The sequence below is a fragment of the Centrocercus urophasianus genome, unplaced genomic scaffold (assembly GCF_019232065.1).
Source record: "Centrocercus urophasianus isolate 14NV4802_14NV808 unplaced genomic scaffold, USGS_Curo_1.0 seq_26, whole genome shotgun sequence".
Classification (NCBI taxonomy): Eukaryota; Metazoa; Chordata; class Aves; order Galliformes; family Phasianidae; genus Centrocercus; species Centrocercus urophasianus.
In genome coordinates, this window is record NW_024884822.1 from 5,676,311 (window position 1) to 5,703,711 (window position 27,401).

The 27,401-nt window shown below is 43.0% G+C and overlaps 1 long non-coding RNA gene across 1 annotated transcript; it reads right to left on the reverse strand.

Annotated features, from left to right (window-relative positions):
• Nucleotides 1–4,220: 4,220 nt before the first annotated feature.
• LOC122164398 lies at nt 4,221–15,746 on the reverse strand. The gene is made up of 3 exons (XR_006170217.1): nt 15,624–15,746; nt 8,660–8,734; nt 4,221–6,454 (listed from the first exon to the last, which is right to left on the reverse strand). It is a non-coding gene; the product is annotated as an uncharacterized LOC122164398 (long non-coding RNA).
• Nucleotides 15,747–27,401: the final 11,655 nt, after the last annotated feature.

Here is a 27,401-nt window from a genome sequence, read left to right on the forward strand (position 1 = left end):
TATTTAAATTAATCTCTTTCATAGTCATGCAGTTCCAGAGCCATGCCTGTCTAATAGGCATAGACTCCTCTGTGTTTGGTCCTTCTTGTCTGATGACTGCAACAGATGTGCCAGGTGGACCATACATGGGCTGCTCATTGCGTGGGGAGACTGCTTATCATCTGAAATGCAGTGGGAGGGCTGCAGGATGCTGAGCATTTCCCATCCCTTGCATGTTTTCTTTTAGATGTACTGTCAGATGTGATCAGTTCAACTTTTCCTCTATAGATAAGTATAAAGAAACACAAAAATCCTCTCTAAGTACCTTGATAACACCTCCTCAGCTGCTTCATTGTTACCTATTGTGAGGCATTGCCAAAAAGAAGAGCATTTCACTGTGTGCGTCAGGCGGTATGGACGAAAGGTGCGGATGCTCCGTTACACAGATTTGTGCTAGCCCAGGAGCATGCCTGTCTGCACCTCAGGTGTCTTCCAGCAGCAAACCAGCAGCTCCATACCTGCCCAGGTGAAAAAGAGCAAGAGTGGCAGGGTGGACATGCTCCTACAGCCATCAGGGAACAAAGTTCCCTGCCACAGTACTGAGAACTGCTGATTGGGGGGGGGGGGGGGAATAAAAGCCCTCTCTGTTGAAGCTGTAATTACGCAAATCCCTTAGACGAGTTTGTGTCAAAACCATTGGTCAAGAAATAGTATTAATGAGGCCTAATCCACACTTCGGAGGCACTAGAACATAACACCATGGCTCAGGGGATTTAAGGCAGCGGAGTGCAAGGCTTCCTTAATTTTATCCCTGTGATTTTGAAGGCTCATGTCTGCGGAGAAAAAGAAGAGGGAAGAAAACAAAGAACAAAAAATTCAGCAGCTTTATGAATTTAACCCCATCAGGTGGAGCTGGCACACTGAGATGAGTGGGAGGTTACAAACTACTGTGGCTGAGCCCAGGCAAATGCAAGTGCCCCCTGGAAGTTGTGCCTTTGTGAAGAACTGTTGAACTATCACTAAATAGGCTAACTGCAGACACATCTATTTGCTTCTCCCAGAGCAGGCAGACACCTGAAAACTGCATTGACAAAGAGCTAAATAAATTATCTGGATTATTTACTGTGGAAAGGCAAAGACTGGCAATGCTCCAGCCGAGTCAGCCCTATCCAAACATGACTGTGCCTTTCCACCTGCCATTACAGACAGCCGTCTGTTAGCAAGGGCAGAAGGCTGAGGAGGAGCAGGCAGTGGGAAAGTGCCTCAGGTTGTGGGCTCTCTAGGGTTAAAGCAACCAGAAGAATCTTAAACAAAAACAAAGAGAATACCACTTAAAAAATAAAAAAATAGAGCTAAGCAGCAGCTCTCGCAACAAAAAAAGCAGTTCCAAAATTAATGAGATTTTGATAACCTCCTTTAAAAATTGAATATTTCCATTTTAAAATGTACAAAGACTAAAATCTTCATAAATATCCTATTAAGAAACTTCTGCCGCTGTTTTAGAGTTTCAATTGAAATACAGCGCATGGAGGTTGCCATAGCGACAAGCACATTTTTAAATAACTGTTTTTCATCAGAACAGCTGCAGCATCATGCAGAAAGGAGGGTGAAGAGGGGAATCTGGAAGGAGTCCGACCAACTTCAAGCTCCTAATCAAGCGGCTTCGAGATCTTCACAAACACAGACTGGGAACTTTTAATACGCTTTCTGCTTTTTTAAGAAAATGCTGCCCTTCGTTACTTGGCAGCAGCCCAGCAAACAGTCAGCGCTGCATGAAATCTCAGTCAAGAGAAGAGCTTTGTTTTCATGCAAGAAAAGATAAAATTTTCTACTGTTGAAGCCCTGCCATGCTGAAGCCCACAGCTGTGGCCTCGGGTCTGCTCTGGGGGCTCTCTTTGTGACCCAGCTGATTGGCAGCAATGTGGCCCAAAGCGCCTTGTGAGCCATAGATATCCATATCTACAGCCCTTCCACACTGAAAGCACAGAAAGGTGGAGATGTGAAAAACAAGGGAAGCTGTCAAATGTTAACAGCGTGATTTGGGAGTGGGAGTGGTTTAGATGGTCCTTCTTGCTGTGGGATTCGTCGTTTTGCTCTCTTGCAAAGCCTTTTGCAGGCAGGAAGAGGCAGAGCAAATTTCTGAGCAGCAATGCAACCAAAAAATGGACATCTCTGCACTGTGTGTATCTGTTCAGAGGCGGATGGGCTGTGAAGAGACTGATGGCCTCCTTTACACTAATGCTTTTCAACAAGTGATATTAACTATGGCAGAATTCCTAGAAAGCTTCAGATAGATTCATTTTGTGTCCTCAGCCAAGTATGTCCCTGTATGTTGGTCTATAAAATGAGAATAAATAAATAATAAAACTTCTCACAGGATTACAAGGAGACTCAAGCCCAATAATAATTGAATTGCTGTCTATAGAAAGTAGAAATGCATGGCTGTTTGTTTTTTTTCTGAACAACAAATGAATGGCCACTATTTAATATGTTCTTGTGAACCTGCATGGATCATCACGGTGGCAACTGTTGTTACACAGGCTGCTTCATTTGTCTGTGAACTGCTCCTAGGAGGTATGGGCTGTATTGCACAGCATGGGGCTGTGCCTGCATGTGTGTGGGGCAGAGCTGGAGGTTCGCAGGTCAGAGCAGATATGTACCTGTAGAGACAAATCTGAGCACAGCTTATGTTTATTGCAAATATGATTCAGAAGTTTCCTTCTTGTCTTGAAATGAAATAGCCGCCTTTCCCAATGATTGCCCGTGCTTGTTCCAGTATGTATAGGAGGCAGCTGACAACAAAATGTTGGGAATATAAATGAAAGGGAAACAAAGGTGAGGAAAGTTAAAGAAAGCCTGAAAAAAAAGAACAAAAAAAATTAAAAGAAATGGAAGTAAAAAAATTCTATCTTTTCAGGTTCTTTTAACAAATTACATTATTTGATCAATCCACATATTATTTTTAAATGCTGAGGCAGTGTGAATCCTATTTTTAGCAAAGAAAAGGAAGAAAAAGTGAAACAAATCTGTCCCTCTTACTCAAAACTAGATGCTTAATGGTAGCCAGAGGCATCTTGGTGCCTGAGCAGCTTTCAGCTGCCTGTGCCCATTGCTCCTCCTCAGCTCAGCTGCAAGCATACAGAAAATGGAAAGCAAGGATGGCTACCAGAGAGACAGCCTAGCAAATATTTTTCAGAGTAACTTCAATCTAATGTAAATTGAAAGAGCTGTATCAGTGTGAAAATAGGCTGGTAGAGATTCCAGTGAGCAGAGCTTTCTGTACTCGAGAACATGCATGCTGTCAAAGGGAGAGGCCTTCCAGGACGTCTGGAGCTAGCAGCTTTTCTCATGTAGGCCTTTCTTTTCTTAAAAAAAAGAAAGAATCAGAAGATAAAAAAGGCACAACCTGCTGTATGGCAGGGCTGCCAGGAAAACAGATTGTGAGTCACTGAAAGCTGCTGACCTTAGCCAGCGCATTGCGACTCCATGGCTTTCAAACCCTGCTGTTTCCTTCCCAAGGCAGACGAGAGGCTTGTCAAAGCTGTAGTTTCCATATATACACATGCACAGTCATGCACATATTAAAGCGCTATTTCTCTCAGCTGTGCAGACATCAGGATTACTGAACCTGACATAAACTCATCATTTTCCTGGAAGCAAAAAGGGCTGCTAGCCAAAAATGGATGAGCTGCACTTGGCAGCAGCTAGCTTGTCTTGGGGTACCAAAGGGTAGCAAGCACAGAGCCTTCTGCAGAGCAGTGTGCAGTGTGTAGTCACCCTTTAGAAAGTGCCTGAGATCATTTGCTGAGCAGAAATACTAGTCTGCAGCTGGCACCCACCCCTCTCCCACCAGCACCCACCAGGCAAGGTGCACACAGTATCAAGAACGAAGGCAGAGGCTTTCATGGGGTGGGAGGAAGCGAAATGGACCAGTGGTTGGTCAGCAAGTGGAGACAGAACCTCAGCCAAGGGAGAAAACCTCAGCGGGACAGTGAGGAACACTCCTGCCAGCAGGTGAAGGTGCTTGTTGTCATTTATGTGTTGGGAATGAAAAGCAGAAAGTCAGAACTGACATACAGCAGGCACACAATGGAATTCAGGGTTGTTGTCCCATTCTAAGGGTCAGGACTCAGTTTATTTATCTGTAAAATGTGGGTGGTCATGCTGCTCTGCCATAGCTGTGCCAGGAGGACTCAGCCCACTGCTTTACCTGAACAGAATGTGCAGGCTGAGATCTGTGAATAAACACTGGAAAGAGGTGTAAATCAGCTAGAAAAAAATAGAGAGAAGGGTAATCTTTTCTAGCAAATGCTTTACTTGGCCCAAAATTGAGTTTCAAGTCTACAGCAGCAACAAATACAGCTGAATTCACCTGAATGAGTCTGTAAAGAGAAGCAAAAATTACAATGACAAATCAACATTTCCCTCTGAAATTAAACACGAAGAGGCCTAAATTAAAACGATCAGTTTCATAAGCCTGGGTACAGAAGAAGCTAAAAGAATTTGGGTATTATATCAACCAGCACATCGCATACCCAGGTGCACAATGGGAATCACATCAGAGGTCCTGGGCATGTTGGAGTGCCTGAGCATTGCCCAGCTCAGACTGGAGAGGGGTCTTTGTGCATACTGCAAGGCTGCGCAGGCAGAAGGCAAGTTGGTTTGAAGCCACGTGTTAAAAATAATTTTAATTCTGCAGGAGTGCTCTTGAAAGGTGAACCATGTGATTTAAAGAAAAGATCCCCGGAGTATCCGGAAAGAGAATGCTTTGTCATGTTGGGCAAGGAAGGATCAAAATAACTACAGGAGCTCACAGCAAAGGAAGAGCACACAGAGTGGTCAGCACTGAGGGCTGAAGGGCAGGCTGGATTTAAGAGCGGACTAGAAATTCCATTACTTCCAGCTAGACACCAGCAGCACTATTGTTAGTTCACAACTTACGGTACATTTCTGAGCAAAACCGGCGTTACTAACACCATGCTTGAAGGACCACCCTTGAAGTGATAGGGCAGTAAAACTGCTGTACCAAAGGCTATCTTGATTTCATCAGTGGCTTTGTGAGGCTGCCATCACACACACATCTCCTGTGCTGCATCAGTGCCTGCAGGCTGGGCTTTGCCCCAGAGGTGGGGCTGCAGCCCTGCTAGCGGATGCCTGCCTCAGGCATTCTGTGCAGCTGCTGCCTCACTCTCTTCTTTTGCAGATTTTGCTAACTCTGACCTCCAGTTTAATTCCCTCTTCTTGACAGGGAGTATAGCAGAAATGAAACTTCAGAATTTCCCTTTCATTTGTATGTGTTTCTCCTCCTTGTTTAATGGATATCTCCCAGCAGGAGCTGGTGGGACTGGTGAGTCCTTCCAAGAACCATTATCTCACAACTGGGGAGCATGATATGCTTCAGACAGCCACAAAGAAAGCCTTCAAACCCTAGAATAAAATTTATATGAAAAGCACATCGGTACAAAGGTACATCTGTATCCACAGGCAACAGTGATTACATCTGATTATTTTTAGTGTAAATACATTTTCAGAATAAAAGGCACACAGCAGCTTTAAACTACTTAGCTGAACACGCTCCTCCTGCACCTGTGGGATTTTAATATTCCTGTGCTTTTAACAGCATTGCACCACAGGGATGAGATCAGTAACTGATCCATTTTACTGAGTTTGAAAAATGTAATTTAGGAAGGGTTATTATTGCAGGAACGAAGTAGAAATCTTGTTGGTAATTATACCTCTTTACGTGTTTGAAGACCATAAATTTTATTTTCCTGACGCTTGAAAGAAAATAAACTTTAACACGGATCTTCCAAGGAAGAAACACAAACTTTGGCAGCCCACAACTTGAATGAGTCCACCTCCAGGTGGCCAAAAAAGAGGAAACAGTAACTGTGCAGCAGTGATCCCACGGGAGGCTGCAGCACACCGACAGTGGATAGACCTGGCAGGGCCGGGGTGCTGCTGGTCCCATCTGGGATCAGAGCCACATTCAGCAGCGCACACAATTTTTGGGAAGCATAATTCAGTCAACATCATCTCAGCACTTTATGTGTAACTTCGATAAAACTGGGAGTTGAATTAACCAGCAAGCAGCCATGCAGGGACAGACTATCAGCCACGGAGAGGTTCAATCACTGTGCAGCTACTCGACATGAGAGAGCTTGGTCTTTGCAGTGAAACCTCCCTGCCAGAGTGATTCACATCAGTTATTCTTTCTCCTTCCTATTTGCTGCTATCAGAATCCAGAAGAGTCAGCACATGATCAAGTGCTTCTTTGATCTCCGGTGTATGTGAAGACAGAAATATCCAAGCTGAAGAACTGAGCCCCATGGGTCTGACAAAGGATTCAATTACAACCCATGGAATTCAGTTCTCAAAGCTGAGGATACACAACATTCGTTTCAAGGCCATTCTGATGAGTGGCTCTATCTCATCCTCTGCTCTCTCTCCCCGGTGCTTGGCTTTCCTCCAGGTGCTGTAAAACAGAAGAGGGAAATCTTCACTGTAGCCAAAGCAACTCTATCCAGACCATAGGTCAGATGCAAAATAATGGCTTGAGGACATATATATTGAGAAACAGGCTATTTTATGTTTTCTTTTGGCACAAAGGAGGCCACATTCATAGACAGAAGGTGCCCTAACACATAGCAGAATCGCTGGTAATAAAAAATGAAATTTATAGCTAAGGAGCATAAACAGTACAACACTCAGCACTTTCCTGGAAGCCTTTGTTTGAGAATTTCACAGGGATAAGTTATACATTTCCTTCTTTTTCTTCTCTCTCTCTTCTTCTTTTTTTCTTTTTTTTAAATAAAGTATGAAGGCACAGAGGTAAAATCTTCCAGAGTCATACAGCAATCTAATACTTCTAGATGCTCCAAAGAAGGAATTCCAGTATGGGTACAACCCTCCAGCCATCAGAGTCTGGGTGGCAGAAAGGCAAGCAGGAGCCATCCGTGCCATGGCTGCCCTGCTGTTGTGGCACAGCCTGCTCTGATGTGACAGTCTCATCCCAGGGTGACAGCCTTACCCCAGCACAGCAGTTTTGAGCTACAGATAAAGTGCTGCTCAAGTGCACTGGTGATCAAAGCTGGCATCTCAGCCAGGAAACACCTCATCATTACTGTACAAATGTAAGAGAAGTCACTGGTGTCATCAAACTTCACACCCCAAACTTAGAATTTTTGAGGAGAAACAGATTGGGTAAGATGTTGGATGATGTGCTCATCCCTTCAACGTCACTAGATGAGACACTGCATCTGCACAGCACTGCACACACTCTGTGGTGTCCCCATTAAAAAAAAAAAAAAAAAAAAAAAAGTTTCAGATTTATTTGGAACAGTTTAAGCATATTTCTCTATATTCCAGATGAGATGTCTCAAAAAGTCTTTTCAGGATCAGTGAAAAGAAATATTTGCTGTGAGGTAAAATATTTGGAGGTTGAAGAGGTTCAGATTAAATCTTTCACTTTACCCTCACAAACAAAATTTAGGTAAATGTATTTAACAGCATGGCTGAAAGAGAATGAATTATTTTGTTCTAGTGCTGGTTTTCTTATAAGTATATAAGCAAATTATAAGTAAGCATATATTTATGAAATATTGAAACAAAATGTTAAAAGTTTAAGGAGTTTATATGTTGTCCCCTGAGAGAGTAATTTGAAAATTTTTTTCCAAATTTCCAATAAAAATGTCCAATTTATTCTAATCACCCTCAAAAAGATTGCCCAGTGGTGGCAGGAATCCGACCCTCCCAGCAGAGCCCACTGGCAGCACGTTGGTGACTGCCACGCAGTGGGCTGAGCTCTGCATGGATGTCAAATCTTGTTTTCTATACAGCCTGTCCTGCAGCAATCAGCATCAGCTTTTCTAAACCATTTCACTAGGAACAGCTCTCAGATTTCTTTCTAAAACCTTCACTACGAGTGAACAGCCAACACCTGAGCAGAGGGAAATGAGTGATTTTGCAAACACCCTGTGCCACTTTTTCAGCTGACGGAGCGGCACCCGCAGCCCAGTCGGCAGAGCCCCAGCGCAGTGCTTGGCACAGCACCCAGCAGTTTGGCTGCTGCAGCATCCCACAGCATGCCTGTGGCTCTACTGCTGTTAATTGTTTTCTTAGTTTATTAAGGCAGTCATCCAAACAACAGAATTTTCAAATATGCTTCTTGAACAATTTCTCTTGCAAAGCAAGTGTCTTGTGGTACCCTCAGACCAGTTCAGTCCCCCCAGTTAGGCTGCTGGCTTTGTGAGACATCTACTATAGAGAGAAAAAAACAAATTAGCACAAGTAGCTTCTTGTTAAGACCCTCAAATAACAGGCAAATTTTCATTTGAAAGAAGATATCACAGCAGTCTCATTTGATAGGAGAAGAGGGAATGATCTTAAGTTGCACCAGGGGAAGCTCAGGTTGGATATTAGGAAAAACTTCTCTGAAAGAGTAGTCAGGCACTGGAACGGGCTGCTCAGAGAGGGGGTACAGTCACCATCCCTGGGGGTGTTCAAGAACCATGGAGATGTGGCACTCAGGGACATGGTTTAGTGGGCAGTGTTGGTGTGGGTGGGTGGCTGGACCTGATAATCTTACAGTTTTTTTCCAAACTCAATAATTCCATGATTCTGTAATTCAATGCATTTTGCTTGTTTGGTTTTTCTGATTGGTCACAGGAGCACGGCTTACCAAGGAGATCTTTGCTGATGTAAAGCGAGATATCTTTCTGTAGCCCAGCCCTGCTGTGATAGTGACTCTTCAAGTCTAGAATATGAAAAAAATCAAACAGTGATCAATGAAAACATTGATGGTAATGGAATGGTAATGGAATGAAGTATGGTAAAATAGAGAAGTAGCCAAATAGAATAAAGCATGGAAGTGCCCCTGGAACAGTCTCCTGGGCACAGAGTCGATAGGTATGCCCTGGAGCAGCCAGCACTGTGTGGGCACCCAGAGCAGGGGGACACTGATTTGGTTGCTCATTTATATTCTGACCAATCAGACACACTAAAGACAAGGGAAAACATCACAACCCCCTCCTCAATGCTCAGTAAATGGACCTGAGGTAGCTGCAAGCAAGCTAACATGTCCCAGTGTTCCACCTGAAGGACATCCCACCCAGATTCTCCACCAGCACAGCCGCTGTCTAACTTAAATTCCTAAACTGCTGGTATGGATGAGTGCATCTTCACAATCCCAGTCATTTTCAAGGTAAGTTGATTTTAGAGGTTTTTTTAAAATATGTAGGAGAAAAGGTCAAACTCTCTCTCAGTTTTCCTGCTGCATTTAGTGTCGTCACAACGCATTGGTTCTCTTTCACCTTAAAAACACACAATGCCAATGTCAGACACATTCTGCTTTGACCCAATATCAACTTCACACATGGCATCCTCTGTCCTATCAGTGTCATTCCTGGAGCGTCTGCCAGCCTCTGAGAACTCATTTTCTCAAGAATTAAATTCGTGCACTTGCAAACAAGAAGAAAGCCCATAGAATTATACTGTTCTACCACTGTAAGAGCAGTAAGGAGGTGAGCCTCTCAACAGACCATAAATCCACTTATTGAAGAAACATTATTTTTTCCTATTCCATCAGGGTCACTTAGTACCTCACAGCTTGGAGGTCTTATTACACTAGAAATAACTATCCCTAAAGGACAGGCACTTAATAGGCAATCACTGTATAAAGTTTTAGTGCTACACCAAAAGGCGAATCTTTTTAGAGTGATTAAGTAATGTTAAGTGCCTGAAGACTATTCTTCCATAAGTTTCCTTCTGAATTAAATATGTTTTAACAGGAAATGAACATAATGATCCTAAAGCTATCAAGTTAATGGATTGTGTAAAACTTTGGCGTTTTCCTTACCATCCCCTATTTTTATTCTCCATGTTGTTGTTAGTACCTTTCTTGCTAATACAACATCTACATTTGTCTGTGTACACACCAAAGAGTGAGATTTTAATGCTTCTTAACCAGTCAATGATGTACTGCAGCTCCGTGTGAATCCAGATACGTTTTAAATGAGCACATTGTGAGTGATAATTAATTAACACTGATGGGGAACTTGAAATAAAAATATGAATATGGTCACATTTCATTAGGAGCATAATGCATCTTTTTCACCCTTATTGAGTTAAATACATTTCCCCCCCATAGCTAGTGGGAAAACACATATCCCACAGCTATGCTGCCATCTGGCTGGATGAAGCAAGAGGACAGAGCAGAAGAAGGAGGCACTGAGGCGGCAGGACAGGCAGCACAGCAGCTGGGCCCTTGCTTTGCTGAGCAGCTCTGCTCCCATTACATGCACCAATACAGAGCTGCTCTGCGTTAAAATATAAGGATCAGCAGAGAGGTCCTGACACAGTGCTTGGACACAAGGCAAACACTCTGTATATCTTAGCGCTTTGTCAATTTTGTTAATCCATTTTGATAAAGCAAATATCCATGTTTGCAGACAAACATCTCTGTGCTTACAAGCAGAGAAGCTCCAACTCATCCCCAGTTTTGTAAAAACCGTATTCAGTACTGAAAAATACAAGAGCAGACCTCCAGTGCAATCGCAAAGAAAAAGCTTCACACTTGAGCTGCACTCTGCTCTACTATTTCCATCAGACAGACACCTGGTTGCTAGGCACGCCCTGCTCCAGCATCGCTCCCTGGGCTCCCACTGTCAAACAAGAAACTGATTCCTCCTCCTGAACCCTTCAAATGCATCAAGCCAGCAATGCCTTCAGCCCAGGAAGAACACGTAGACTTTTGTAGTCCCCCTCCACTAAACAAAAAAAAAAAAAGAGCTTTAAAAAAACCCTATTTTTTATACTTGTATTTGAAAGAAACAATCTCACATTTTATTATGAATTTGTGTTAGCCCCCCTGGAGCGCCCCCCCCCCCCCATGTTTTGCTCTTGGCAGAAGCAGCTGCGTTTGTTCCCAAACTGCTTTCTGAAACTCGCAGTTACTTTCTGGATGCATTTTTAATTTCAGGCAGTAGCTGTGTTTCTGCTGCCAATACCCATGTCACGAATAACAAACATGCAATTTCCTCCCCTGTAGAATTATTCCACTCTGCTTATCTGGAGGTTCAGTTCTGTTGTCACCATTTTAATCACATTTTCCAACAACACATTACTTTGTGCAACAGACCGTTTTCCTTTGCGAAAGATAAAAATCATTACATATTCCATTTCATTTCTTGACCTGAAACTGACAGTTTTTGCATTGCACCACTAATTTAATTTAAAGAAAAAAATACATGGCAAAATGCTTTGATCGATATTTGAAACATATTACACCTTGACTGCCATGCATGAACACTGTGGGTGTTTAAAACAATCATATGGAAAATCATAGCATGAGAAACTTGTTTCAGAGCTTTAAAACTTTCTTGCCATCAGTAATAATTATAAAAGCCTCTCAAAACAAGTACTTTTAGTAATCTCTGTCGTGCATAGAGTATGGTGATACTACAGCACAGTTTCAGTTACGCTTAAAGGAAGGCACAGTAGGTTACACCTCTCCAAACACGATTCCAACATGTTTTTATACTGAAAAATACAGATATCCTTGTTTCCAGATTTCTCTCTATGCACTGCCAGAGGACCGAAGGGAGCACTGAGCAGGGAATGTAAACAGTATAAAACATGCACTTTGCACATGGACACAACTGCAGTAACAGCTGCATTGACACTGCCCAGATGTTGCAAGGAGCAGCAAGGACAGCCAGAAAGCCCATTCTCAGCATGCTAATGAGGGCAAATGAGAGCCGAGAAGTTAAAAGCCCTTGCAAAGCTGTGAAACTCCAACCCTATTTATTCCTTATCATTTCATTGATACGTTTTTAATCCTAACGGCAAAACGTTTCATGTCAGTAACAGTGTCAGGAAAAGGCCTACCTCTTCATATATGGAGCTGGTCCCAAATCCAGCAGCGCTTCCTCCCTGGGCTCAGATATCCAACCAGGCATGTGCTGCAGATGCTGGGTGCAAGGCACGTGCTGCATCCCAACACGTGGTATTATGAATTGCTCACCCGAACCAATTCCTGATGCACATGGCGGAACCAAGCACCAGAAAGGACTGGTCCAGCCATACATGTCAGACACAATCTAAACATCCAGTAACACAGTGAGAGGGGGGTAAAGCAAACAGGAGAGACTAGCTGGCTATTCCTTGCTCCCTTCCAATTTCTACATCTTTAAGAATTCAAAAGAACTGGCATTGTTCTATCTGTGGCAATAACACAGATACTTACAAGTCTTTGTCCCTGTGCAACTGCTGTGCTCTGTATCACTAACCCGAAGTGATTAGGCCCTGCGTAAGTAGTTGAAAAACAGGCAAACTTTAATTAATAGTTTTAATTAATTAAAATGTTTTCGCAATTATTGCATTATTTAAAAAAGGAACGCCATGATCTCTCAGCAAGGATTTTATTCTTATTTATATTGGGCTATTATTATTCAATTATTTATTAGTTAGAAATCCATTAGAAACTGGAGATTTTTTTTTTTTCAGACAGGTTCAATATCTGAATACTTGAAACATAAAAGATGGAGTTGAAATATAGAAAGGCTGGTTGGATTCAAAGGCTTTTAAACATCCCTTCAAACTCCAGTGATCCTACAAGAGATGGCTGTATTTATATTGTAACTATACTGTAGCTACTTAAAATAAGCTGTGAAGAGCAAGCGCGCTTTCTGTTCACACATAGCCCATTTCAACATTAATTCACTGAAATTGACTACTATTAAAATCAGAATAATGAAACAGCTCAAGTGCTGTGCAGACCGGCCATAGCTATGCAGAGGCACATAACAGTGAATGCAACAGCCCGAGAGCTCTGGCTCGTGACCAGGTGCAGGTGTGACACCACTGGGGGCTGGGTGGGTGTTACACAGCCCATGGGCTGCAGCCCACCGCTTGCTGTCAGACACCAGAACCTGCTCAGTGCACGAGCTCATTTAGAAGATCCAAACCACACGTCTGCTCCGTTTGGCAGAGAAGCGCCAGTGCTGGCAGACGGAGCCGGGAGCCACTCTCTGGATGCTGCCAGTGAGCGCCTGCAGGTGCAGACGGCTCCTTGTTGTGCATGGGAAATGGTCCAGCCGTGGCTTTTCCAAAAAGGCCCCATTAGAAAAGGCTGAGAAGCGCTGATGCAGACAGCCCGCGGGGAGCCAGCCTTCTCCTCACTGGGATAAGCTCACCACCATGTTAATTCTGGCTCCCTTTGAGCTCACCAGGGCTGATTTTAAAGAAAATAGTTCTGGGTGCCATTCAGATTCGATGATCATCTCTAGAACGTTTTAATCAAGTGTGTTGACTGCTACAAATGATTACAATGGAAAGTAAAGATGTTCTTTGATTTCTACACATGGCATTGCTCAAGTTGTCGACTTGGCTATCCAGTATGCACTAAAGAATCCAAGCTTTGAAATAGTTTTCAGCAGCTCTGTGTTTTCCGGATTTCTCCTTACTGAATCCCCCACAAAGGCTGCAGGCAGTCACTGACACACTTGAAACCTCTGTCCTGGCAAACATCCCTCAGCTCCAGGATCTCCAGGCTCTGCTTCCCAAGGGAAGAACTCAGCCCCAGTGGAAGCTGCAATGGAGCACGGGCACCTGAAACACTGCGGGAAAGAGACTAGCTGCAGCCTTTCATGATGTTAGGGAATTGGGTCAAAAGTTTTCCAGAAAATCTATTTCAATAATGAAAACTGATTTTTCTTCTTCTTCTTCTTCTTTTTTTTTTTTTTTCTAATTATGGGAAAAGGTGGATTATATATTTAATCTAAAAGACCAATAAAAGCACATTAAAGGGTACATTTTTCTCATAAAAATAATCCACTTTTTAATTGCCCATGAAATCTCCATACTCTGACTGATTAATACAGCTGAAATATAGCTGGTCCTGACAATGGTGTGGACTTTTGGTTGTGGCAATTAGCCATGTTTTCCTCTACTAACTATATATATATATATATATATATATATATACATATATATAACAAAAATAAAAGAAGAAGAAAAAAAAAAAAGAAAAATGCCATTTAGCGGAACCTGGAGTGATTATTGTTCTTTTCTGAACAATAAATAAATAAGCAAATAATTTTAGCTGTACTAGAGGGTACTTCTTGGTCTAAAACAGAATACTTTGTTTCTTCTTTGCTGTCACTATTGCTGCATAAAAACAATATGTTAGAACAACATGAAAATGAAAATAGCATATTCAAAGAAAGAATTAGCATTTAATTCTAAAAATGTCAAAATATTTCTACTTTTTATGATGTTTATCCAATACTATTTGCACCACCCCGTCCATCTCTGTCAATAATTTCGGCTCATTCAAAACGACATTTTTTAGCAAAAAAAACTATTCTGAAATAAAAAAGAACATAAGAATAACTGTCTAATTACATGAAGAAAGAGAGGGATGGGAGCTGCCTTATCCTACAGGCTCCAGATGCCCATCTCAACACCTACAAAAGCCTGGAAATTTCACCAAGAAAACCTGTGGTGCGTCCTCTGTCCCTCTTCTTTCATACTGTAGAACAAAGTTTTGGATGCCCAGCTAAGCTCAGAGCATGCAAAGGAAGAAATAAAGCTGCAAAAGAATAAGGAATTAATGTGAAAGAAAGCAAGGTGTAGCCAGCTAAACCCTCCTGCTGGAGTCAAACACTGCACTTTCAAAATCAGCGGCATTTCATGGAGAAAAAAAATACTTACATCAACTCCCTCATGCCATTTCCCCATTTAAACAGTTGTTAAAATACTCATGTAAAGTCAAAATGAACATACATAAATCATAATGCAAGGAAACATCACCCCTTCTTTCTGTACTGCCATTGGATTCAGAATAAAGTCAAAACAGCACCTCAGTGACCATAGCAAAATTCCTGCCCAGTGAAGACAAGCATTAGAAAATGTGCAGCTTCCCTGACAAAACGTTATTTAAAAGTCATTCTAAATTTCTCATAACTTCAGCATAAATATAACTCAAAATGACTTAAAGGACTTGATCTTGATTCAGCTGCTGTTTACAAATTGTAAATCCATCGGAGCTGTCGGAATTACACTCGTTTAAAGCTGGAGGAATTGAGGAAGAATTTGGCATTTTGATTCAATCTTTAATGTGCAGTTCACCCCTCACACACACAAGGAGCACTGATTCTCTGGCAGAAGATAAATATGTAATAAATCAGCTTACTTTTTTTTTAGCTCTTACTCACAGTGGAATCCCCAAAATTCATTTTATTTATTTCTTTTTCCCACTCTTCAGCTTTTTCTCTTTCATTTTCCTTCCTCCTCTTCAATCACCAAAGGTTTGCTTTTCTCATTTTCTGTTTTACATCACTCCGCTTTGTTCTCTACAATGGAAAGACAGACAAGCAGAAAGAAAGGCGGACAGACAGACAGACAGCACAGAGAGATCCAGCCAGTCCGAGGCAATAACTCTGGACACCCACATTCTGGAGGAACCGTTGCTCTCTCAAAAACTTTTTATCTTTATAAAGGGAAGGGAATCAAGACATTTGCATAAAGGTTCATTCCATCTCTTCAGCTCACATGTTTATAGCTCTGGAAAGTCCCTTTCTGATTCCCTGCTTGATAAGGAGCCAGGAAGGTAAGCAGTAGCAGGGAGAGGTGTTTTCGCTGACCTTGCAAGCAGGGCGTAAGTGCAGTACTCCATTCTCCATGCTCTTGGACCCAGCTGAGAGATTTGGGTGCTTTTTATCCTTTGGACTTCAAGATTCAGACTGTGCTTGTAAAGCTAAAGATTCAAGTTGGAGAAACCCCCACTCTTGCACAGGAGGAAGCTCTGGTCAGGCGCTCAATACTTCAGCTTCCTGTCTGTACACTCCGCGGTCTAATCTGGGGAAATCCTGAAAACATTATCAGATGCCTGATAAGCTCCTTAGCTTTCAAGTACATAGTGATTCAGTTTCGGTCAAAACCTCATTTGAATACAGTTTTAAAATCTAAATAAAAAGTAAGTCCCTAACAGAGAAGAGATTAGACTTGTAGTCTAACATCACTGGTATCCAAAATAACGTGAGTGGTATTTAAAACTGGCATAAACAAACCTATTCTTCCGTACCTGCATCAAGATGCTCAGTGTGTGTAATTCAAACTTATTAAAACGGTCTGGAATTACACGTCTGGTTAACTAAATGCCTTCATTTATCCACAAACAGCGCAGCAGAAACAGCAGCACAGATTGCTTGCCCCATCCCAATGCTGCTCACCATTGACTCGAGACAGATTGCTTCTGAGAGAGGGATTACTTGAAACTCCAGTGCCCACTCATCCTACAAGCTTCACTGGCAAAACTGGCAAGTGTGGCAATGTTTGCTTTGTTCAGCATAGACACTCATTTACCAGGCATTAGATGGATATTTCCAAACTCTTTCCCAGCTTCTCATTGCAGAATAGCAGTACAAATCCTGTAGAGGCATGCTCTGCTCTCTGATCTGTGGATTTATCCCTGGAAGATTAAACTTCCACCACCATTGTCTGAACACCCAACACCTTGCATTTCAGACCGACACTGAATCAGGGCTCACCAAAGGCAATCACTCCTGCTCCGCTGCCACCTTCATCCCAGCCTAGCCAGAGAGCTTGGGAGCTTCTTGAGGACATATTCTGGGAAGTAATCCTTCACAGACAATTTTTGAAGAGCTTGGAGAAACCCAGTCTGTCTACAGGTCTAGAGGGAACTGGGAGCACTATCCCGGGTATTGTGGATCTGCAGCAATCCAGTCTTACTTTTCTTCCCCCTCTCTGACCATAAAGTATATCAAATGCTTTTCATGAGAACTCTGATGTTTGCGCTCACCCTTAGGGTTACCACAAAAACTGTGCTCATGTGTGGACCAGTTACTTTGGAGAAGAGAAAAATTGAGAGACTATTTGTTGTTAATAACCACATTCCTCTGAGTCTGTACAAAGGCTCAGATCATCCATACTCAAAACAAAGGTTTGTATCATCTTTTGTTTCATCCCAAGGTCTAGTTTACAGATTCTTAACTTGGCAAATGCACAAAATACAGTTCACAGGAGCAGAGACTTCAGACACAAAACTACTCACTATTTTAATAGCCCTATTGAAATAAGTAACAACAAGTAAGTAAGTATCACTGGAAGGCAGATCCATTGACTCTGAGTGCAGATCCAAGTGTGAAATATCCCGATGTTTAAAAAGCATCTGGAACTGAGATTTAATCTTTCAGCAGCAAGAAATACCCAGTGTAGTCAAAGAAAATGCTGTGTCTGAGCTCTCAGGCACTGCCTTGAGCTTTCTGGTGGTTGATGCTTGTCAAGTTTGGGTATGAGAAGCAAAGGCCCTGATAGGACTTAACAGTAGTGATGCTTGAATGAACTTGCACGAGTCTTTGCACAAGAGAGAACAGTTATATTTCGGGCTGAAATTCAGCAGCATTTGCAGTGCTCACTGGTGCAACTTTCATCACATATCCCCACCTCAGTCCCATGTTTTAAAACCTCCTTGTAAGCAGCTCTGAACTAAATTAATCTGTTTCCTGCAATCCAATACACTCTCGCTGGTTTGGGTGATCTCTGGTAGGGATTATCTCCATTTCTTGGGTGACAAGAGGTAAGTTTCACTATGCGCTCATCAGCTGAATAACCTAAAACAGAAAGTAGCTCAACAGCAGCAGAGAGATCCACAGGGAGATAATGGCACTTCCTCAGTCCATTTTCCAAGCAAGAAGGAAAACACGACCAGTAAAGTCTAAACACTTATATAGGCTTTCAGAAAGGAAAGGTGGCAGGACAGGTTCTTCAGTTCGCTTTGTGGAGCTAAAGCAAAGGCTCAGGGAAAAAAGCTATATGGTGACAGAAAAGAGAAGATATATATGCTGTGCATCATTCTCAACAGCTGACATCAGTTGGGATGGTTACTATCATCTTCACATCTCATCTGGAAAGTTTTGACTAGCAGAATTTGTTTTTTGACAGGAAGTCTAGACCTCACCCTAATTCAGTGGCTGGAATTTCTTGAGGCAATATTATGTTAAGCTAAACAAGATAACAATACAGCCCTGAGTGCAATGTTCTCAGAAACACAATATGTAGACAAGCAGTACTTTGTAAAGGCACCAAATCACAGCCCAGGTTCTGCTGTCAGCACCACCTGGCAGTTTCAGCTTTTTTGCTTTATTCATTGCTGTTCTCTGTATTCTTTATAAATACAAGGGGCTAATTTTCCTCTTTCACTGGGGAGGAATGTGTTCTCAGAAGAGAGAGTCTCTCATAAGTAAAGCTATTTAAGCAAAAGCTTTACAGCAGTATGAAACATGGAGGCATCAGAGATAAATCAGATTCATACGTAAGTATCTTTCACAAAAACTGTCTTCAGAAAGCACAGTAGACATACAGATGTTTCTTGCATAATTTCATAAATCTTCCATTCCTGCTTACAGCATTTCTCTGTAACAAATTGCTTATTTTATCTTCAGAGATGAGTTCCATAGGTCTTTTTTTCTGTTGTGTAAAGCCTTAAACATACTATGTTCTTTTTTACTTTTTTGTTTCTAGGTGTCAAATTTCTTCAGGTTGAATTCACGTATAAGTCTTGTGCACTCTCCTACTGACTTCTATCTCATGGCTTTAATATGCAGTGCAGCCATTTGATTCAAAAGAAGCTGATAAAGAAACCTGGGGAAATTCTTCATGAAATGTGAAATTTTGCATGTTTAGAAAGATATATCACAAACCAGATAAGCTCTATTTTGCACTGTGATGGATATATAAGCTAAAAGACAGCGCTTCCAACTCTTGTGTGAGCAGCAAAGGGCCATGGCAACATACCTGGAAGAGAGGAGGGGAACAGTAGGAGCAGCCCTTCTGCGTACTACTATTGCCCCGTGCAGCCTGCAGAAGTTACAGGGCTCTGCTGGCAGACAGGGCTCACAAAGAAGGGGGAATGTGCCAAGACAGGAGAGCTGAAGCTGCCCTCCGTGACATTCTTTTCTGTACTGGGAATCGTTCCCAGTAGGAAATGCCTGCAGAGATTCACACAGAAACACCATTAACCTCCCCCACAGAGCCTGTTTGTGTACGTGAGTGCACATACATGCCCATATTACTTGTCCTAAAGGAAAAGCTTTGCTCTGTAGCTGCACAGAAGGCTCCAGTATCACCAGAGGAGCCCTGCAGTTTTGTTCAGGGTCCTCCATGACAGCCAATGTATCCACCCTAGATTCTTGAACCCTGCCAGGGTAATCCCTCTCTGGTTTATCATTCTTTTAGCCATTTTGCTATAAGTTGTTTTTCTATCTAAAAAGGCAAGGTCCTGAGTGGTTGATTACCACACCATGAGAGCCCCATGATCTCAGTGAGGCCTTGGCCTGCTGCCCTGCTGCGATGCCTGCTGAGCATAGGTCCTACATACAGCTCAGCTCCTGACAGGAGGCTCCCACTGGTAGCAACGCTGTGTTCCAGTGTGCAAAAAAAAAACCCCAAAACCGCTGCTGTCCTACCAGCCAGCTGGGCCAAAAAGAATTGATGCAAAGCAGTATGGGGCAGCAGAATACAGTTTCTGTAACCAGCTTCATAAATGACTTCACTAGATGTTTTGCAGTCAGGAGTCAAAAACAGGAAGGTTTCAAATGAGTTACGAAGGCAGGAAGTGAGTCAGCCCCAAGTGGGGGGATAACAAACAGCAACCCCTTGCACTGCTTCAGACACAGCCATCCCGAGCCAGGTGAACCAGCCTGGGACCAGGGACCAGAGGGACAGGAGCTGACAGTTGTCCTTCTCCTTGCATGAGCAGGCTGACCACCAGCCACCCGCAGGCCCTCCCCCTCGCCAGGGGCACCACGCTCCTGTGTGCTGCACTGAGACTCAGAAAACTGCTCTGGAGTCGCCCTGCTGGGACTACAGTTTCAGTGCTTCTCGAGCATTTTGAAACTTGAGCACAGGCTTCTCACACATTCAGATGAGTACTGTGCTCTTGGAAATAGAAACGCCAACACCTCCTCCTCGGCTGCCATCCCACTCTGCCAGAATCTCAGAGAAACTGCTCTGAAAACATTGTCATATCAGCCTCCATAGAACAAGGAGGCCCAGGAACATCTCAGCGGGCTGAGGCATAAGCCAAACTCTATCTGCTTGCCTAGAAACAGATGTTTATCATGGAACTCATCTGGAATAATCAGAAGAGCCGTAAGCCATTGTGTGACCACAGCTGAGCAGCGAGATCAGAGGGATGGCAGGAGATCTGAGGAACTGCAGTTTGGGGATAGGTGCAAAGGAGGCCCAAGTCCTTTTGTAGGTGTACCTGCGGGCACACAAGCTACATTTAAAAATAGAACCTGGGTTCTGAAGTCACACACACAGCTTTGAATATTATATTTGAGATATTTGACAGTATTGCATTTCACACAGAAGTGTTGCATTCTTGGTTGCAGCATCAGGAAAGAACATCCAGCACTAAAGGTTGGGCAGTGACACAAGTACTCACAACAGAGGTTAGTAACAAATTCCCACCAGCTTTTGCAGACTCCCAAACGGGACAAAATAGGTGAAGTATTGGCTGTGAGTGCATGAGGTTCCTACTATGTTAGTCTGTATTTCAAGGCTCAGTGTTGAAGCTGTCAGGAGGACGTGTCATTTTTCTACTCTGTGTATCAATCAGAAAGATAGGATGCTAATTTCAGCTAAAAAATGAAAATAGAAAAGTAAGACTGTAGAAGAACTGACAGAACTGGCTCAGTTCCAGTGCTAGCAAAGGCCCTTGCCTCTCTGCTTCTTCCTCCCAAAAATAATCTAAAAAGCAGCAAGCCACTGTATCAAAAGCCTTGAAGTGACAGCATGGTCATATACAGCAGAGTGAGGAGTCAGGAGACAGACAAGTAAAATATGACCATCCTCAATGTGAGTAGACTTCATTACCAAGCATTGCTTCAAAAGACACTTAGAGTAAGACTCTGGAGGGTGAGCATGGAATTACAACACTTCCAAAGAAGGTTTACAAAACTGAAAGAAATTGCAGAGAACTCCTTATCTGGAAGGAGAAAAAAAGTAGTTGGGGTAAGACTGGGTAGAAGGTAAAAAAGTGAAGTCCAGCATCTGGTTGCAACTTGCAGGCTTTGAACATTTTCCAGTGGAATAATTATTCATAGAAAAGTGCTGTGCTGTTCAAATATTTCCCACAAGAATGTTTTCATTTTGATTTTTTTTTTTCATAAGGTCCAAATGCTTCTGGAACCAGGGAACATTGGATCAACAAAATGATGTTGCATTTCTAACTTTTTCAGGGTAAGATTCTGTAAGTCAGGTTTGGAATGGGAGTCTTTATTTCATAAAAATAAGACATTTAATATGAAAATTTAAAATACCTGAAAGAAACTTAATTTCCTTCACAAAATCTAGGAGATGAAATAAATATAACAGGCACTTCCAAGCAAAGCATCACGCAGCTGCTGAAGGCAAAGTATATGTGGCTGCCTACATACAGAACAGTTGTGGTGGCTGTTTTGTCAAGGCTTGTGTATTTTTAAAAAATAAAGGGGATGGAAAGGAGCAGACAGTACCTAAACAGCTTAGAAACAAAACTGTGTGAAAAAAGCTTTCAAGCAGGAAAGGTGTGAACAGCAAAGAAACCATCACTCATTGTTTGATGCTCAATATGTTTAGGCCAATAGAGCTACCTAAAAGTAAAAAGAAACCATCAGAAATAATCACAATTTGTTTCTCTTGCCCGAAGTTTCCAAGAAGCAGGCATAGAGAATCTCACTTCTGGCTAGTCAGATGTTACAGGGAGGTGCTATCATGTTGAATAAAATGGAAAACCCTTTGAACAAGTAAATACTGGCAGCACCTTCTATTTTATTATGTATTTGATTAAGGAAGAAGATGATAGCTTATTTTAACATTATATTAACTTATTGATTCCTGAAGCTGCAATGTTTTTGCTCACCAGGCTTACAGAAAATAGAAGCCAAACAATAACTGATTGAAGCTGTATCTTTTCTTCCTTGTTGCAGCACTGAGTCACAGGGCGTTTACAGAACCTGAACTGGAACAAAGCCAAGAAATATATATATTCTTGGGGAGAAAAAAAGTTCAGCTGAAAGCCAACATCCCCTGATGGGGACATCCTGGCACAGAAGCTGTTTGTGCCTGCTGAGATTTGCCACAAGCCATAGCCCATCCCTCTGAAGACATCTGATTCACCAGCACATGGAGCAGCAGCTTTTTTGCTACCCTGCAGAAGTATTCGGTGCTGCTCTTGAGATCCATCAGGGACCTGGTCACCACACAGAATTCCTGCACCTGCCCAAGGTCCCTCAAAGGGGACGCTGGCCATGTTATTTACCCCGCAGAACTGCACATTGCTCAGGGGAGCAGCAAGGGTCTGTGGGGCCCCACAGTTGGGATTCCCCTGCAACAGCACCGGGGACATCCCTCACTGCAGGGGCAGGCACACGTTAGTTTTGTTTCCCCGTGGACAGCTGGGAGTTTACCAGAGAAGGAAGAACAGGATGACTTTCAGTTCAGCTCCCTGGGAGCTCAGCAGCTTAGTCTCCCTGAGGCACAGCTCATCTCTCCATCCTCTGAGATGCACACTCAGACCACAGAGCTGGAGAGAACCACTGCAGGGAAAGTGAACATTTCCGGGCGTTTTTACTTAATTAAGCCCACTGACAGCCCTTATCCAGATGGCTGTTTAAAGAAGGTTAATAGCAACATCATGCTTGGATATGACAAAAAAAAACTGAGCAGCAGCAACAGAGAGAAGAGTCACAGTGGTACTAAAAGGCGCTTGGTTGTTGCACAACAGCCATGCTGGCATCATTCACAAGGAAAGATGGGAGACTTTTTTGAAGAAAGGGTCAACCTCTGCCCTCTGGGAAGACAAGGGTCTGTAATTTGGGATCAGAGACACTTCTCCTCATCAGGATCCATGTCACATGCACAGGCAGTTGCAGTTACAGAAAGAAATCACAATGGAAGCATTGCTGAAATCTGTCCCTGTGTAAAGCGCACTGAGCAGCAGTGGGTGCAGAAGCCAAAGGCAGAGGCTCTGCCCCTCTGCCTCTCTCAGCACCGATCCCTGCTGTGCAGGGAGCCTGAGAGCTGGAGCCCATCGACACAGCTTCGTAGTAGCAGGAATTGACGAAAAATTTGCTCGAGTCCTTCGTTTTCTGACAGTTGGTAACAGCGGCTCCCTCTTGTGGCCCAGCTCGCTAAAGAAGGTAAAAAACGCCTGCCAGAAGCGTTAGGAAGTTCTTGGCTGTGTCCCCATCCCGACCACCTGCCCCAAACACCGACTCAGTCCAAGGACGCTGCTTCTTACTGCTGACTCCTTTAGCTCCCTTTACCGCCCTCCTCCTACCAAGCTGTTAGCCACATTCCTACCTTCTTGTATTTTCACAGCACCAACTCTGATCCCTCAGATGTTGTCATTGAGGTCTCTGAATCCTTCTACAGCCATACTGTGTGCTCACTTATATTCACAGTGATAACGTCCTCTGTCACTAGTAGAATGTGTTATCTTCAAATAAAATGTAACATGTAATCAGCTCTTTGTCCTCATCCTTCAAAGCTTCCGCCCCAGAACATCTACTTCCCCGACAGGACATGGGGCTGCCTGCACCAGCCCTGCACAGCTCCTGGCTGTCAGCATGGCAATACCCAATTCTGCCTCCCACAGCATGAAGCTCAGATGTGCCTGATGGCTTACCCACCATGCCTGCAACACCAAAACAGAGAACTGACTGGTTTTTAACATGCAGCAGTTAGAGGGGGAAGGCAGCAGGAAAATGGCATATTCCATAAGTACTGATTGATTGCACCTCAATCAGAGACGAGGCAGACACCAGCACTGCTCTACTCTGACACTCACAGCCACTAAGGGGTGAAAAGGCCAGACAGTACAGACTCCAGAGTAAGAAAGAGGAGCCAAAGGAATGCTGCACATAACACGTGAGGCTCAACAGGTCTAAAGCCAGGCAGAAGGATTCTTGATGTGCCTGCACAAGCTGCAAATCAGCCCCTTCTGACGGCAGCACAGCTGTAGCCCCAGGCACTTTTGATACTCTTGACTGCTTTCAGCCAGTGCTCTCAGAGTTTTGCTCATGGAAATTTAATCTGAACTGGGAAAGAGCAGAAGACTTAAGATGCAGTCTCTAGAAAGCACCAGAGCAATTCCCAAGGGCTGTTGAGCACCCACGTGAAGGCAGCACAGGCCTGAGGCTGCAGTGCTGAGTATGCACCACAAATGTCATTTTTAATCACAGTGGTGATTTACTTCTGGGTTACTGGGCAGAAAAAAAAAGAGGTCAAATCTATCTTCAGAATCTGCCCCACCCATACTCTTACATCTTCTGCAGGACTTTGTCTCAAATCTGTCACCACACAGCTCAGAACGATCTTTTTATTAAGAGGACTCAGGGCTAACTGTGAAACTGAAACCAGGTGCATGTGTCTGAGGTCAAACCAAATGCTCAAGTGGAACAGGTTCTTTCTTAAGTTTCCAAATATCTCAAAACCAGCTGTTTGTTTGGGATTTTCTACACAAGCCGACTTCCTGAGGAAAACATTCAACCCCTAAGTACCAAGGCTGTGAACTGAAGAAAGTGCCTGAAATTTGAACTGGGCACTGCTGCCAGGACACATCTTAACCTTATTAAGTAATAAAGCATAATCTGCTCAGGTCAGAAATTGGTGCATTTGGAATCATTCTGCAGGCTGTTGTAAGATCTGCTGAAGCTTGTGGAAGTTGAGCTTGCAGTACTGTGAGGGAAGTGGCATCACCAAGCGCCTGTGTCCCTTGTCACACAATGATACCACTGCGGGGACATCTGAGAGACGTTATTGTACTTCTATCTAGCACTTTGCTAGCGTTAATAAAACTACAGTGAAAATAAAAGTTACAAAATTCATGGCCTTACTAGCCCTAGAGAGACCAATTGCCTGCAGACTTCTAATTTCTGTTCCTTTTAAACAACGGAAGATAAAAAAGCCCTCAGCTGATATACTGTTCCCTGTAGCCACAGGGTAACGGCACACTGAATTCCTTACAGCTGACTCTTACCCTCCATTTCACATTAATGGTGGAATGAAACCCATTACAGATGCCTGCGCTGTGCACAATGTACCAAAGGCAAACATCATCGCAGCACAGCTGTCAGGCTGCAGGAGCTGTAATGCATGCTGTTACCACGGTGCCTCCTGCTGCCAGCACCTCACAAATAGGGTGAGTTATCTGATGTGCACTGCAGTAATTTTACTCAGCCCGCTAAGACATTATTTTAAAGTGAATCTCTGAGTTCTCTTTGCAGAAATTCAGGTAAGGATTTAAAGTAGTTGTTTCTATCAGGTTGCTGAGAAAGACAACATCTGACAGACTGATAGCAGTCAATGAGGTACCTATTATATGTCTCATTACAATCCAGATTTCCCAGTCACATCATGGTTACATTGGCCTTTTAAGGATCACTCAGACTGAGAACAAGACACCACTTATATCATAGCCATGGATTTCCATCCTTGGCAGGAAGCATAAACCTGATCGAGTGAACTGAAAGAAGGCAAACAGTTTTAAGCAGGGCTTCTGTCGGTGAGGTAATGCTCTGACACCTCTTTGAGCTCAAGTTGTATCTATTTCTGACACTGCCCCATCAAAGAAGCAACATTTTACAATATATGTCACTTTTTATATATATATCAACAGCAAAACTGGTCATGAAATTGTTTTTTGGTTACCAAAGATAGTGTTTGCCCCTAGTTGAAACAACAGGTAGCAGTGCAGAACTCCCAAAGGGTGGGCTGCCTGCATCTCAGAAAACAGCGTTTTGTGGGCTTACATAGCCTCAGAGCCGCAGAAGATGCCTAAAAGTTTATGTTTTCCTAACAGAAGAGACTGCACACTTGTGACTGCGATCTCATTGAGTCACTGCAAACAGGAAGGCAATGATTGAGCCTCATCTCAGCTTGGTTGTCATGCAAGTTGCAAGAATCACAAGAGCATGCATTTCCCTTTAACCCCAACCAACCGAGTTCAGAAGTACCTGAAACAGGAAAATTAAAAGCTAACTGAAACCAACGGATCTTTCTGACAAATGTTTACAGAGCTGAGCTTTGAGGCAGATTTGACCTGCATTCGCCAGAGAATCCAATGAGAATAAAACAAGCCTCAGGGGGGCTCAAGGGCAAAGTTTACCAGCAGCAGGAAGACTGTCTCAACCATCTGATTATCATTTACGAACATGACAGAAGCTATCCATACCGATATGAAATCTTACAGCTAGCAAGCGTGCTCTGAATGTTTTGACATCATGAGCAACACTGTGGGTGTGGCACAAAAATGTAAGTACTGGAGGAGTGAAGAATAGATGTGTGCACTTGATTACTGAATATTTCAGAAGAACGAATAAAGAAGGATTGTTATAAAAACCTCCCTAGCACAAAATACTAATATCTCTCCAGATCAAACAGACGGATATGCAAATAGATGCAGCCTATATTTATGCATTTAACTTGATTTAGTGTCACAGCCTTGCGTTATCTCATACTATGTTGCCCGGTGTTTTGTATTACATCAAATGACTTGTTTTTTGTTTTAACTTGCATGGCTGCATAGGAGGCCACATGGTGGCACTGTGCGATCAGTTTCAGTGCCTTACTTACAGGCATTTTCAGCTTCAATTGGCTCTGGAGTCTCCTCCCGGCTCAAATGAACTGGTAGAGACAAAGTTTGAGGACTGCCCATTTCCTTACTTCCTTCTAGTTTTGCCTTAACTCCTGTGACTGTTAGATTATACCCAAACTTAGATTTCAGCTGAAAAGGCAATGCTAATTTCAATATTTCTTGAGTCTGAAGTAAGGGTCATCAAAAACCTGAGATACATGATTAAAGGAAATTCAGTTCAGAGTTTTTGCTGGTCTGATACTCTCCTGCTTATTTTTTGAAGTTTCAAGCCAAAGGCAAGAAGCTAGTCATAAAGACAAAGAGCAGCTACTGTATAATTCATTGGTATTTAACACTGCCTAAAACCCTGACAAGTTTGAGAGCAAAGCAGAATGAACGCCTGTTTTATTTCAGGTGGCTGATAGTTCAGAAACAGCAAACCTGATTAAAGGTCAGGATTTGCAACAGGACAATTCCCAAAAGGCTTGTCTACCTTCAGGCTCATCTGCTTCTGAAGAGTAAAAAGCATTAAGGACTTGAAACATTCTGAGGCCTGTTATTCTTTCTAGTCTTCAAACGGATTTTTTCCACCTTTGACAGCTGTGCAGGGCACAGCATGAAAACAATTTCACATTCATATCACACCTTTAAGCAGTCAGGCTGCACCTTTAGCACGCTTCTAAAACCGTCCCCGATCTGCACCAAATTAGCCTGATTTCTTTTAGTTAACATGCATTTAGCATATTATTTGTTACTTCAAGTACCAGTATAAGCATGA